Source organism: Piliocolobus tephrosceles, chromosome 5, assembly GCF_002776525.5.
Source record: "Piliocolobus tephrosceles isolate RC106 chromosome 5, ASM277652v3, whole genome shotgun sequence".
NCBI classification, from domain to species: Eukaryota; Metazoa; Chordata; class Mammalia; order Primates; family Cercopithecidae; genus Piliocolobus; species Piliocolobus tephrosceles.
Window position 1 is genome coordinate 1,117,103 of NC_045438.1, and position 11,582 is coordinate 1,128,684.

At 41.0% G+C, this 11,582-nt stretch overlaps 1 pseudogene; it reads right to left on the bottom strand.

Moving 5' to 3' along the window:
• Positions 1 to 231: 231 nt before the first annotated feature.
• LOC111528003 lies at positions 232 to 11,236 on the bottom strand (annotated as a pseudogene).
• Between the last annotated feature and the right edge of the window lie 346 nt (positions 11,237 to 11,582).

Consider the following 11,582-nt stretch of genomic DNA (forward strand, 5'->3'; position numbering starts at 1 on the left):
CTCAAAACTAGAAGGGGAAGGTGTTTTCCCCACATCAGTCCAGCTCCGGAGACATTCTATTAGTGACGTATGTCCCTTCCCCCACAAACAACAATGAAGTGTTCTGTGTGCTAACGACATAGCTTTAAAACAAGGAAAACAAAATTCTGCATTTTTATAAAGCTTGATAAAAAATAGTATTTCAAACCGTCCAATCACCAGAAGTACACAGTTATCAAAAATGCACACACTTCACTTGGCCTCGCCAGCACCTTCAGCTCTCTGTGCCTGGTCTGTTTGGGCATCTCCATTTTCTGCAAGGTTATTCCCCTTCTTGCCAGAATCAGCTTTTCCCTTTTTCCCTCTGGGTACCTTCTCTCCCTTCTTTGCAGGGGCCTTTTCAGGCTCGGACTTTGGTTTTGGAGGAGCAGGTTTAGCAGACAACCTTGCGGATCTTCTCTGTGGTTCGTCCTTCGCCTTGGCTTTATCTCCTTTAGCATCCCCTTCAGACCTTCTCTTCGACACGGAGGCGGCGGCGGCTGGGTGCGGGATGCAGGGGCCGTGGGCTTGGGTCGGTCAGGGGGTCATTCTCGTCTCTTCTTCACACTGCTCGGGCTCCCGGGAGTTTATAAAGTGAAACTTTTCACATGACAATCTGGAAAACTGGGTTCTAATCCTGTCTGTCTTGTTAAATTGCAATGTGGCCTTGAACAAGTCGCTTGGATAAGCAGCCAAAAAGGAGGAAGGGGTCTCCAAAGGAAGGTCCCTGGTTTTTTTGTTTGTTTGTTTTTTTCAAAGTTGTTCAATTTCTTTAGTTTTCTCAACTGTAAAAAGGAGAACATAACATTATTTACCTTGGGTTTGCTGTAAGGATATTGCTTGTCACATAATTACAACTCAAAAGTTAACTTGTTAGATTGTATTATTATTATAATCATTATTAATATTGATGCCAAAATGATACGGAACTATAATTCAGTGTAATAGACATATGATTTTTCCCCACACAACCAAGAAACAACTGGCCTCATTCATTCATTTGGATAAGTAATTGTTGCTACCCACTAGGGTCCAGGTACTGCACTAAACTCAGGACACAGGATTGGATACTATGGGGTCTCTGACCTTAAAAGACTGATATCCCAGTGGCCGGTGCGGTGGCTCAAGCCTGTAATCCCAGCACATTGGGAGGCTGAGGCGGGGACATACCTGAGGTTGGGAGTTTGAGACCAGCCTGGTTAACATGGTGAAACCCAATCTCTACCAAAAATACAAAAATTAGCTGGGCATGGTGGCAGGTGCCTGTAATTCCAGCTACTTGGGAGGCTGAGGCCAGAGCATTGCTTGAAGCCGGGAGGCGGAGGTTGCAGTGAGCCGAAATCGCACTACCGCACTCTAGCCTGGGTGACAGAGTGAGACTGTGTCAAGAAAGAAAGAAAGAGAGAGAGAGAGAAAGAAAGGAAAGAAAGAAAGATTATATCCTTCTTGTCAAAAGACATATATAGCTAAATATCGAAGCTGCTACTTTTTCTAAAGAAAGCCACAAGTGTGTGCTGAAAAGCCATTTCACCCACTTCCACAAAGATGATAATAGCTTCTATTAAATAGTTCATCTCTCTCTTGAGTAGTGTGGCATACATATATTAGACAATATTGTATTTTTGGATAACTCATTACTATATGAGTAGCTTAGATAAAATGAGCTAAGAGGATTCAATTAAGTTCTCATTCTGATGGCACTCACTGTCTTTGACTTTTAAAAAGGTTTATAATCCTTGTTGCTGTAATTTTAAAGACTTAATAAAAATAGTATTAATAGCCTTTTCATCATTTAAACGGTCTTCCTTTGAGAATTCCGTTATTGCTTTTGATAAATTCCTTCTAGAAAGCATATGAGGAATGGGAAATGGTTAGATTATCATGAACATGTGTAATATCAATCTTTCTTTTGTTAAAAATAGCACTAGGAATATTCAAAGATGTCATGCTTATTGTTCTATAAACTAAAACTTAATGTTTTCTACTAAGTTGAATAAGAATATAGATTGAACATACTTTTCTTATCAGCTCTCTCCTCCTCAAGTGTGAATTGAAGAAATTTCCCTAAGGGAGAAAAAAATAGAGCTTACCTACATAGAAATCAAATAATAAGTTTAAAAAATATTTGTAAAACATATGAAAAATAAAATCTAAAAAAAACTTAGTTGAAAACTAATTCAGATTTCATGAAACAACATTAATAACAATAACAGATAATGAACAAAATATATTAACAAAATCAAAATGGCTAGCACATTAAAAACATTACCACTAGTTATTTAAGAAATACAGATTAAAGTGAAATCACATTTTTCTATAAAATAAGTATAATTTTTTTTATAATCCATAGGTTCATAGAGGTAAGCAGAGATTTCAAAATAGCAATATGTAACATCGATAAGGGTGTGATGATACCCTTATTCAATGCAGCCGTGTTTATAAATGATAATTTTTTTGAAAGTTTTAGCAATAAAGCATCAGTCTTATTTTTTTATCTATTTATTTATGTATGTATGTTTTTGAGACAGGATCTTGCTGTGTTGCCCAGGCTGCTCTTGAACTCCTGGGCTCCAATGATCTTCCTGCTTCGGTCTCCCAAAGTGCTGGGATTACAGGCGTGAGTCACTGTGCCCAGCCAAGCATCAGTCTTAAACCCACATACACTCTTTTTATCAATCTAGTCTCTGAGGGATGCAGATGATAGAAACCTCCACTCCAAACCAGCTTAGGCGAAACAGGGAATTATTTCTTGTGGATTATATCAGGATAGATTCTGTTACTGAAATTATATTGTTAGGAATCTGCCTCTTTTTCTCTTCTCTTCTCTTCTCTTCTCTTCTCTTCTCTTCTCTTCTCTTCTCTTCTTTCTTTTCTTGACAGAGTCTTTCTCTGTAGCCCACACTGGAGTGCAGTGGCCGGATCTCAGCTCACTTCAAGCTCCGCCTCCCAAGTTCCCGCCATTCTCCTGCCTCAGCCTCCCGAGTAGCTGGGACCACAGGCGCCGCCACCTCGCCCGGCTAGTTTTTTGTAGTTTTTAGTAGAGACGGGGTTTCACGGGGTTAGCCAGGATGGTCTCGATCTCCTGACCTCGTGATCCACCCCTCTAGGCCTCCCAAAGTGCTGGGATTACAGGCTTGAGCCACCGCGCCCGGCCAGAATGTGGACTTTTATTTTACATTTTTAATATCCTTAACCATGATTACTTCCCCCTTCTCACGTTGCTTTGAAGCAAAGGTGAATTATCTATTTTCCCTTGTAATAAATGTACATGTACTTGTTAATATACAAATCAAAGGCCTTGACATCTTTGCAGGATTTTTGATTGTCTGTTGGTCGGGGAGACTGCCAGGTCATAGGTAGATAAGAGACAAAAGGTTGCATTCTTTTGAGTCTTTGATGAGCCTTTTACTGAATTTGCTCTGCTATATTCAATCAAGTGATAGAGAAGTATACATTTGTGTAAATTATTTTAAAGTTCCTTGTGTGAAGCAGGATTCTGTCAGTATGTAAGAACAAGAACAACTGGAGAAGAAAAAGAAAAGGTAGTCACAAGTCAGCAGCAAGGAAGGAACATCAACATTAGAATGGTGAGGCTGGAGAGAGAACAAAGAAAATATAATATTGAGATGACTCACATGGTTCATCTTTTATGATATGCATAAACACTTCTTTGCAGTATCTGATAATACTGTGTGGAGAGACCTGAATAATGGGTAGATTTTGCCTATTTTCAACATGCTTTATCTGGTTTTGTATACATAAGCTAATATTTAGAGGCAGCAGGGATGAAACATAAATAATGTTATATTAGACTTAATCAGGTACCTGTCTCTGCATACATTTATTTTTAGCTAATTTATCCTTCTTCTGCTTACAGTTAGGCCTCTCTTCTTTGTTCTTTACTTCTTCATCTTCTTTTTTCCTTCTATTCACTCCTCTCAATTCTGCATTGTTTAAAGGGTGTTTTTTTTTTTTTTTTTTGTCGCTGTGTCGCCCCGGCCGGCCGCCCGGGGCGGGATCTCGGGGCAGTGCAAGCTCCGCCTCCCGGGTTCCCGCCATTCTCCTGCCTCAGCCTCCCGAGTAGCTGGGACTACAGGCGCCGCCACCTCGCCCGGCTAGTTTTTTGTACTTTTAGTCGAGACGGGGTTTCACCGTGTTAGCCAGGATGGTCTCGATCTCCTGACCTCGTGATCCGCCCGTCTCGGCCTCCCACAGTGCTGGGATACAGGCGTGAGCCACCGCGCCCCGTCGAATCTGCCCCTTTTCATCTCTAGTTTCCACCTCTCCTCTGTGTTAGCTTCGTACCAAGGCAAGCTCTCTCAGTGATTGCTGGAAAGTTGGGCTGGTGAACCCAAAATATCGGAGACAGCTCTCAACCAATGTAGAGAGTTAATTCTGCCGAGGTTAAGGAGGTCCTGAGGGTCACGTTCCCAAGGTGGTGGTCGGGGAGACTGCCAGGTCATAGGTAGATAAGAGACAAAAGGTTGCATTCTTTTGAGTCTTTGATGAGCCTTTTACTGAATACACAATTTATTCTGGCTCAGGGAGTCTGTATTTTTACATAAACAATAGGGCAGAGGAGGCAATCAGACATGCATTTGTCTCAGGTGAGCAGAGGGAGGATTTTCTGTCCTGCACCTGTGAAGATATGTGGTGGGGGATGCGGGGGTTGGGGTGGAGTGAAATTCAACACAACTGGTTCAGGGTAAATATTTTGAGGTCACGAGAAATTTCCTTGTGGGCAAATTGTGAGGGAGGGTATGTAGCTCCTTTATCTTTGTCGTTATCTTATTTGGGAATTAAAATGGGAAGCAGGTTTGCCTGATTGTGGTTCCCAGCTTGACTTTGCCCTTGGCTGAGTGATTTCAGGGTCCCAAGATTTATTTTCCTTTCACAGGCTGATAACAGCCAACCCTAATGAAAGGGAAGGGCTTTTCCACGGTAGTTCCTAGAAAAGCCCAAGAGTGAGCCTCGTTGCCTGAGTTAGTCTCATATTCAGTCCCAAACCAGTCACTGCAGTGAGGAAGGTAGAATGTCCTGATCACCCACCCTGGGGTCCTGCACAAGCCTTGAAGGCAGGGACGGAGTCAGCTTTATCCAAGCTCCTGGGGATACGGTGTGACTCTCCAAAGTAAGATGTCACCACCAAAAGAAGGGGAAATGGAAGCGAGTCAGGAAAAATCAACAGATGCTCACTGCACAGTTTCATCCTTAAGTAACACTCCTGTAAATCAATATTAAGAAATAATACATGCAAAGATTAACATCCAAATGTTTAATATAGCTTTGGTTATAATACTTAAAAAAAAAAAACACAAAACCTTGAATAATACTGTTGTTTGACAATAGGCAAATTGTAAATTAAGAAGTACAAAATGTATTAGGGAGCCATAAAATTATGTTTCAAATATCCTTTAGTGCTTATGAGGAAAGTATACTTTAAGATATAAAGTCATAAAGGCAGAATGTCATATATACAGTAAGAGCTCACCTATGTAAAAAAAAGTGCAGAAAACAAACCTAGGAAAATCTATTAAAATAATAATTAGTTCTAAGAACTGTCGGACTTATTCATAAAACAGGGTTTTTTGGAGTGTTATTTAATGGCAAGAATTTTTATTCTGAATATTATTTCTTTATAATTTCCATACTTTTACATACGTTACAAAAAGAAACCGAGAGATGCGCTGCATTTAAATAGAAATTCTAATAACTTCACTTAAATTATTATGATACTCCAAACATCATTTTAAGGTGCTTTCGGGTACGCTGTCTCATTTAATGTCTCAAATAGTCAGTTGTCAGCTTGATTTGCTCCATGAGGGTATTGTTCCTCTATAGGAGCCATAAATAAAAGCTGTTGATGGACACAGTGATTCATTTGTTCATTCATCCAACTACCTAGGAATTGTTGGAGGGATTAAAAAATAACCCCTAAAGGAATTTGCTAAAATTAGGAAGGTAAGAAAACTTTTAAATTATCTTGGGTCAGTGAACAGGTTTTTGCAGTGATTAGAATATGTTAATTATTCTTTGTTTTAAGTAAATGAAGAGCTAAATGAATGTCAGCAATTCTGTCAATGTCACTGTGTGTGAAGAGGTTATGCTTATGATAGCATTCTATTGCAATCATAAAAATCATTTAGGAGTGTTTTTTCTGCAAGATTTTAGAAATGTATCCTACGATTAATTTTTAAATATATTATGAATGTCAAATATAATACTTACATACTAAATATATTCGGGGTTAATTAATTTTCTACACATTCACTTATGAATAATTTGTATTCCATCTGCTGGTTGAGGTGGAGTTTCTGGTCAAAGGGTATTTGTGACTGCTGCTCCCTGAAACTTCAGCTTCCTCAGAGGAAGTAGTGCCTCCAAGCCTCAGAGACAACTGTGGCCAACTTCCACAGAAAAAGAGGGATAGCAGAGATTTTCTGGTCAAGAGTCTATTAGGAGAGAATGTAGAATGACCCCTAAGGCCAGCTGGAGGCAGGGATCTTGGCTATATAAGGCTAACTGGATCGGTATTAGGGTGATGGTCAAGGGAGCCAACATCAACATACATAAGAAACTTTCTTTCCTTTTTATTATGACCTAGAATTTTTATTATATATTTACTGAAATTTGGCCAAACTCAGTAGCTCATGCCTCTCTGTAACCCCACCACTTGGGAGGCCGAGGTGGGAGAATCACTTGAGGCCAGGAGTTCAAGACCAGCCTGGGCAAAATAGCAGGATAAAAAAACAAAAAAACAAAAATTAGCTGGACACAGTGGCACACTCCTGTAATCTCAGCTACTCGGGATGCTGAGGCTGAGATCACTTGAGCCCAGGAATTTGAGGCTGCAGTGACTTATGATCATGCCAATGCACTCCAACCTGGTCAGTGGAGCAAGTCTCTGTCACTAAAAAGAAAAAAATAAGTATATAAATGAAGTCATTTGTATGGATTTAAATACTAATTTTTATTATTTATCAGTCCTGGGCATGTACAAAAAGAAAAATATAAGCAGAATACATAGGTTAAAATATTACTTAAAACTTTCTCACATTTGAAGTCTAATTCTTCTGAGAGACTCTGAGTTATTGATACCCCAGCTTTTCCTTATAATAATATAATCCTTTGTGTAATGAAGAGTAATAGTGATGTGGTATATTTTCAGCTCAATTGTGAAATATATACATAAAAAAAGAGTATGTAACATATCAGTACAGTTGAACAAATAGTTAAATATAAACCCGTATATCAAGAGAATATTATGAGTGCCTCAGAGCCCATGATTTCCTTCCTTCCTTCCCTCCTTCCCTCCCTCCCTCCTCTCCTCTCCTTTCTTCCTTCCTTCCTTCCTTCCTTCCTTCCTTCCTTCCTTCCTTCCTTCCTTCGAGATGAAGTCTCACTCCGTCACCCAGGGTGGAGCACAGTGGCATGATCTTGGCTCACTGCAACCTCTGCCTCCCAGGTTCAAGCAATTCTCCTGCCTCAGCCTCCTGAGTAGCTGGGATTACAGGCATGCATCACTATGCCTGACTCATTTTTTTATTTTTCGTAGACACGGGATTTCACTATGTTGTCCAGGCTGGTCTCGAACTCCTGACCTCAAGTGATCCGCCCACTTTGGCCTCCCAAAGTGCTGTGACTACAGGCATGAGCCACTACTCCTGGCCCCATAATGCATTGTCTTTTTAAAAACTTATTTCTTTGCTTTTTTTCTATAGTTTTATCAAGTATATTTGCATCTAAAAACAAAGATTTGTCCCTGTTCCCTACCCTTCCCTTTCTGTGTCACAGTGGGCTCTGATTAGAAAAGTACCTGGGCGTCATCCCATGACAGGTGGATAATGATGAATGCAGTCATGAAGTCGAGCCAGTCCAGAGTTGGTGCGGGATTCCTACCAGGAATGACTCCTACCATCAACGACTCCTACTAGGTCACTGATGTATGTGATGGGTTCTTCCCAAACTTGAAACCAGGAGCTAGTCAATCCATTCAATCTCCTGGTTAGCAGTAAGAACTATAAAGTCATGTAGGCCACTCACGTGACCTCTGATGGGGTTGTCAGTAGTAACCACTGAAGACTTTTCTTTTTTTTTTTTTTTTTTCCGGTACAGAGATACAGCCAGTTTTGTGCTGCAGTGACTTAGGGTAGTTTTCGAGCAGGTCAGAGGAGCGGCAATGCTGGCTTCTTCTTTTCCCTACAGAATGCAAAGCAAGAAGGTCTCTAGGACCACAGATTATTGTGTCCAGATCACTTAATACTCATCATATCTGCCATTCGTTGAATTCCAAATACTGTTCTTAATGATTCATGCACAATAGTTTACTTAGCACCTCACTGAACCATACAGGGTAGTTACTGTTATACAGATGAAAATATATATATATTTTTTTAACAAATGAAGGAACTAATGCCTTCATAATTACTTGCCCAGGATTCCACAGCTAATAAATGTACTTGAATTTATGCTTTGAACCCCAATGTGGCTTCTACAATTCTGAAGGTACGCAGACAAGTTATACTTGATAGTAGTAGGTTTTCATTTGTCTTTATGAAAAATGCATGATTTTATACTGTACCTGAAGAAATAAAATTTCTTTAAAAGCTGACCTCATGTATTTTCTTAAAAGTTTTATTGTGTAGGTGGGGCGCGGTGGCTCACACCTGTAATTCTAGGACTTTGGGAGACCAAGGAGGGTGGATCGCCTGAGGTCAAGAGTTCAAGACAAGCCTGGCCAACTAGGCAAAACCCTATTTCTACTAAAAATACAAAAATTAGCGGGCGTGGTGGCGCACACCTGTAATCCCAGCTACTCATAAGGCTGAGGCAGGAGAATCGCTTGAACCTGGGAGGCAGAGGTTGCAGTGAGCTGAGATAGTGCCACTGCACTCCAGCCTGGGCAACAATACTGAGATTCCGTCTCAAAAAAAAAAAAAAAAAAAAAAGTTCTATTGTGTCTCCAACAGATTTTTGTTCTTGGAAGCTGAGGAGATAGAAGATAGCCTATTGAATACAGTACTCCAATCCCCATGCCACCCTCTACATATTTACAGTGGGGATTGGGGAATTCTGTCCTTTAAGCTGCATTTGCAATGCTTACCAATAGAGGGAGGGATCAGACTGTGGAGAAGAGCAATACGACCAGGCCAAGGAACTCCTTGGTTACTTCATGATCTTCTTTGACAGCTGGAAGTAGATTGAGCGTGAACCCTGTGAACTCTGTTAATGAAAGCAGACATCTTCTTGTTATCTGGGAGAGAGGAGTTTGCAACCCTAGTGAGGGGAAGTGCCAGTTTGTAGGGACTTGAAGTGAAAAACCCTAACTTGCTTAGTGTTCCATAGCCAAGTTTCTCTTTTTCTGTTTTTGTTTTTTGAGACAGGATCTCACTCTGTTGCCCAAGCTGAAATGTAGTGGCATGATGACAGCTTACTGCAGCCTCAACATCCTGGGATCAAATGATCCTCCTACCTTAGCCTCCTGAGTAGCTAGGACCACAGGCCTGTGCCACCTCACCCAGCTACTTTTAAAACTTTTCATAGACAGGGTTTCCCTATGTTGCCCATGCTGGTCTTGAACTCCTAGGCTTAAGCAATACTTCCACCTTGGCCTCCCAAAGTTCTGAGATTGTAGGTATGAACTGCAGTGCCTGGCTGAGCCAGGTTTCTCAACTTCAGCACTATTGACTTTTTAGACCAAATAATCCCTTGTTCTTAGGGGCTGTCTTGTGCATTTTAATGTGTTTAGCAACATCCCTGGCCTTTCCCAACTAGACATCAGTAGCACCCTCCTTCCTGCCCCAGCTGTGACCATCAAAAACATTTCCAGGCATTGCTAAATGTCCCCAGGGGAGCAAAATTGCCACTGATTGAAAACCACTATCCTAGAGATCTGAGATCTCCTGAAGACCTAGAAGATAAGGAAAGATATTCTCTTCCTGGTGGCTGGGGAATCTAGGGCTCCTATTGCTCTGGGATTCCACAATTCAAAGGTATGCACGCAATGAATGGAGTTAGGCACAGTCCAGAAACGTATGAACAAAGGGCATAAAAGTATGAACAAAGGGCAACCAGTATCTTAACACCAGGCAGAGTGATAAAAGCAGCAGCAGCTTGAAACTTTACGAGTGGGGAGAAAAGAATGGAAACTGGATCAAAAGGGAGGAAGTAGAGATGACCTCCGACAAGATGGGGTGATCAGGCTCAAGAAGCAAAGCCCCTCACAAGGGAAGAACTCTTACATCTGTATGGATGGGAAGAAGCTGTGAAATTATTTTAGCCGATTCAAACACTTCTCTCTCAACTTTCATCTTCCAGTATTTGCTGTCTCACTTACTAGTTTTGTTGCCCCTTAGCCACTCATTTTAGAAACCTTGGAGTCATTTTTTTTTTATAGTGACTCTCTTCAGAAAGGATGGGATTTTTTAATTTATTTTTATTTTTTATTTTTTTAAGACGGAATTTCGCTCCTATGGTCTAGGCTCTGGAGTGCAATGGCACGATCTCAGCTCACCACAACCTCCAGCTCTCAGGTTCAAGCGATTCTCCTGCCTCAGCCTCCCGAGTAGCTGAGATTACAGGCATGCGCCACCATGACTGGCTACTTTTTGTATTTTTATTTATTTTTATTTTTATTTTATTTTTAAATTTTTTTTTGAGACAGAATTTCACTCTTGTTGCCTAGGCTGGAGTGCAATAGCACAATCTGGGCTCACCGCAATCTCTGCCTCCCAGGTTCAAGTGATTCTCCTGCCTCAGCCTCCCTAGTAGCTGGGATTATAGGCATGTGCCACCATGCCTGGCCAATTTTGTATTTTTAGTAAAGACAGGGTTTCTCCATGTTGGTCAGGCTGGACTCGGACTCCTGACCTCAGGTGATCTGCCTGCCTTGGCCTCATAAAGTGTTGGGATTACAGGCGGGAGCCCCCGTGCCTGATCATTTTTGTATTTTTAGTAGAGACTGGGTTTCACCATGTTGGCCGGGCTGGTCTCAAACTCCCAACCTCAGGTGATCCGCTCGCCTTGCCCTCCCAAAGTGCTAGGATTATAGGCATGAGCCACCATGCCCAGCCTAAAGGAAGGGATTTAAATATGAATTTTCTTGTCTAATAGGAACTTCCATGCCCATAATGGAACCTAGGTTACTTTGAGGGTTGTAAGGAACATTTTTTGTTGCATGTTCCAGCAGACTGGCAACAACTTCTTTCCTTGCAAGCATGCTGGCTACCACAACCTAAAATATGTTTAATCAAGAGAGAAGACTCAAACTAATCCTAGATAAGAGGAAAACAAACAAACAAACTAATAATATACAACTTGTAAAGCACATGGATTCACAGACCCACATATTTTGTAATGCTATGCAGAGTCTCTGATATTGCCAGGCACTCTGTATTTGGTAAAGGTAATAGTCATGGGTGCTCCTGATAGGCTCAGATCCACCCTTTAATGCAGCTGGGACTCAGTCTAAGTTATCCATTCACATCTCTAGAGGCCGTTTGCAGAAAGGATAGTATATGGATCCATCTCACCTGTGATGGTTAATAGTGAATTTCAACTTGTTT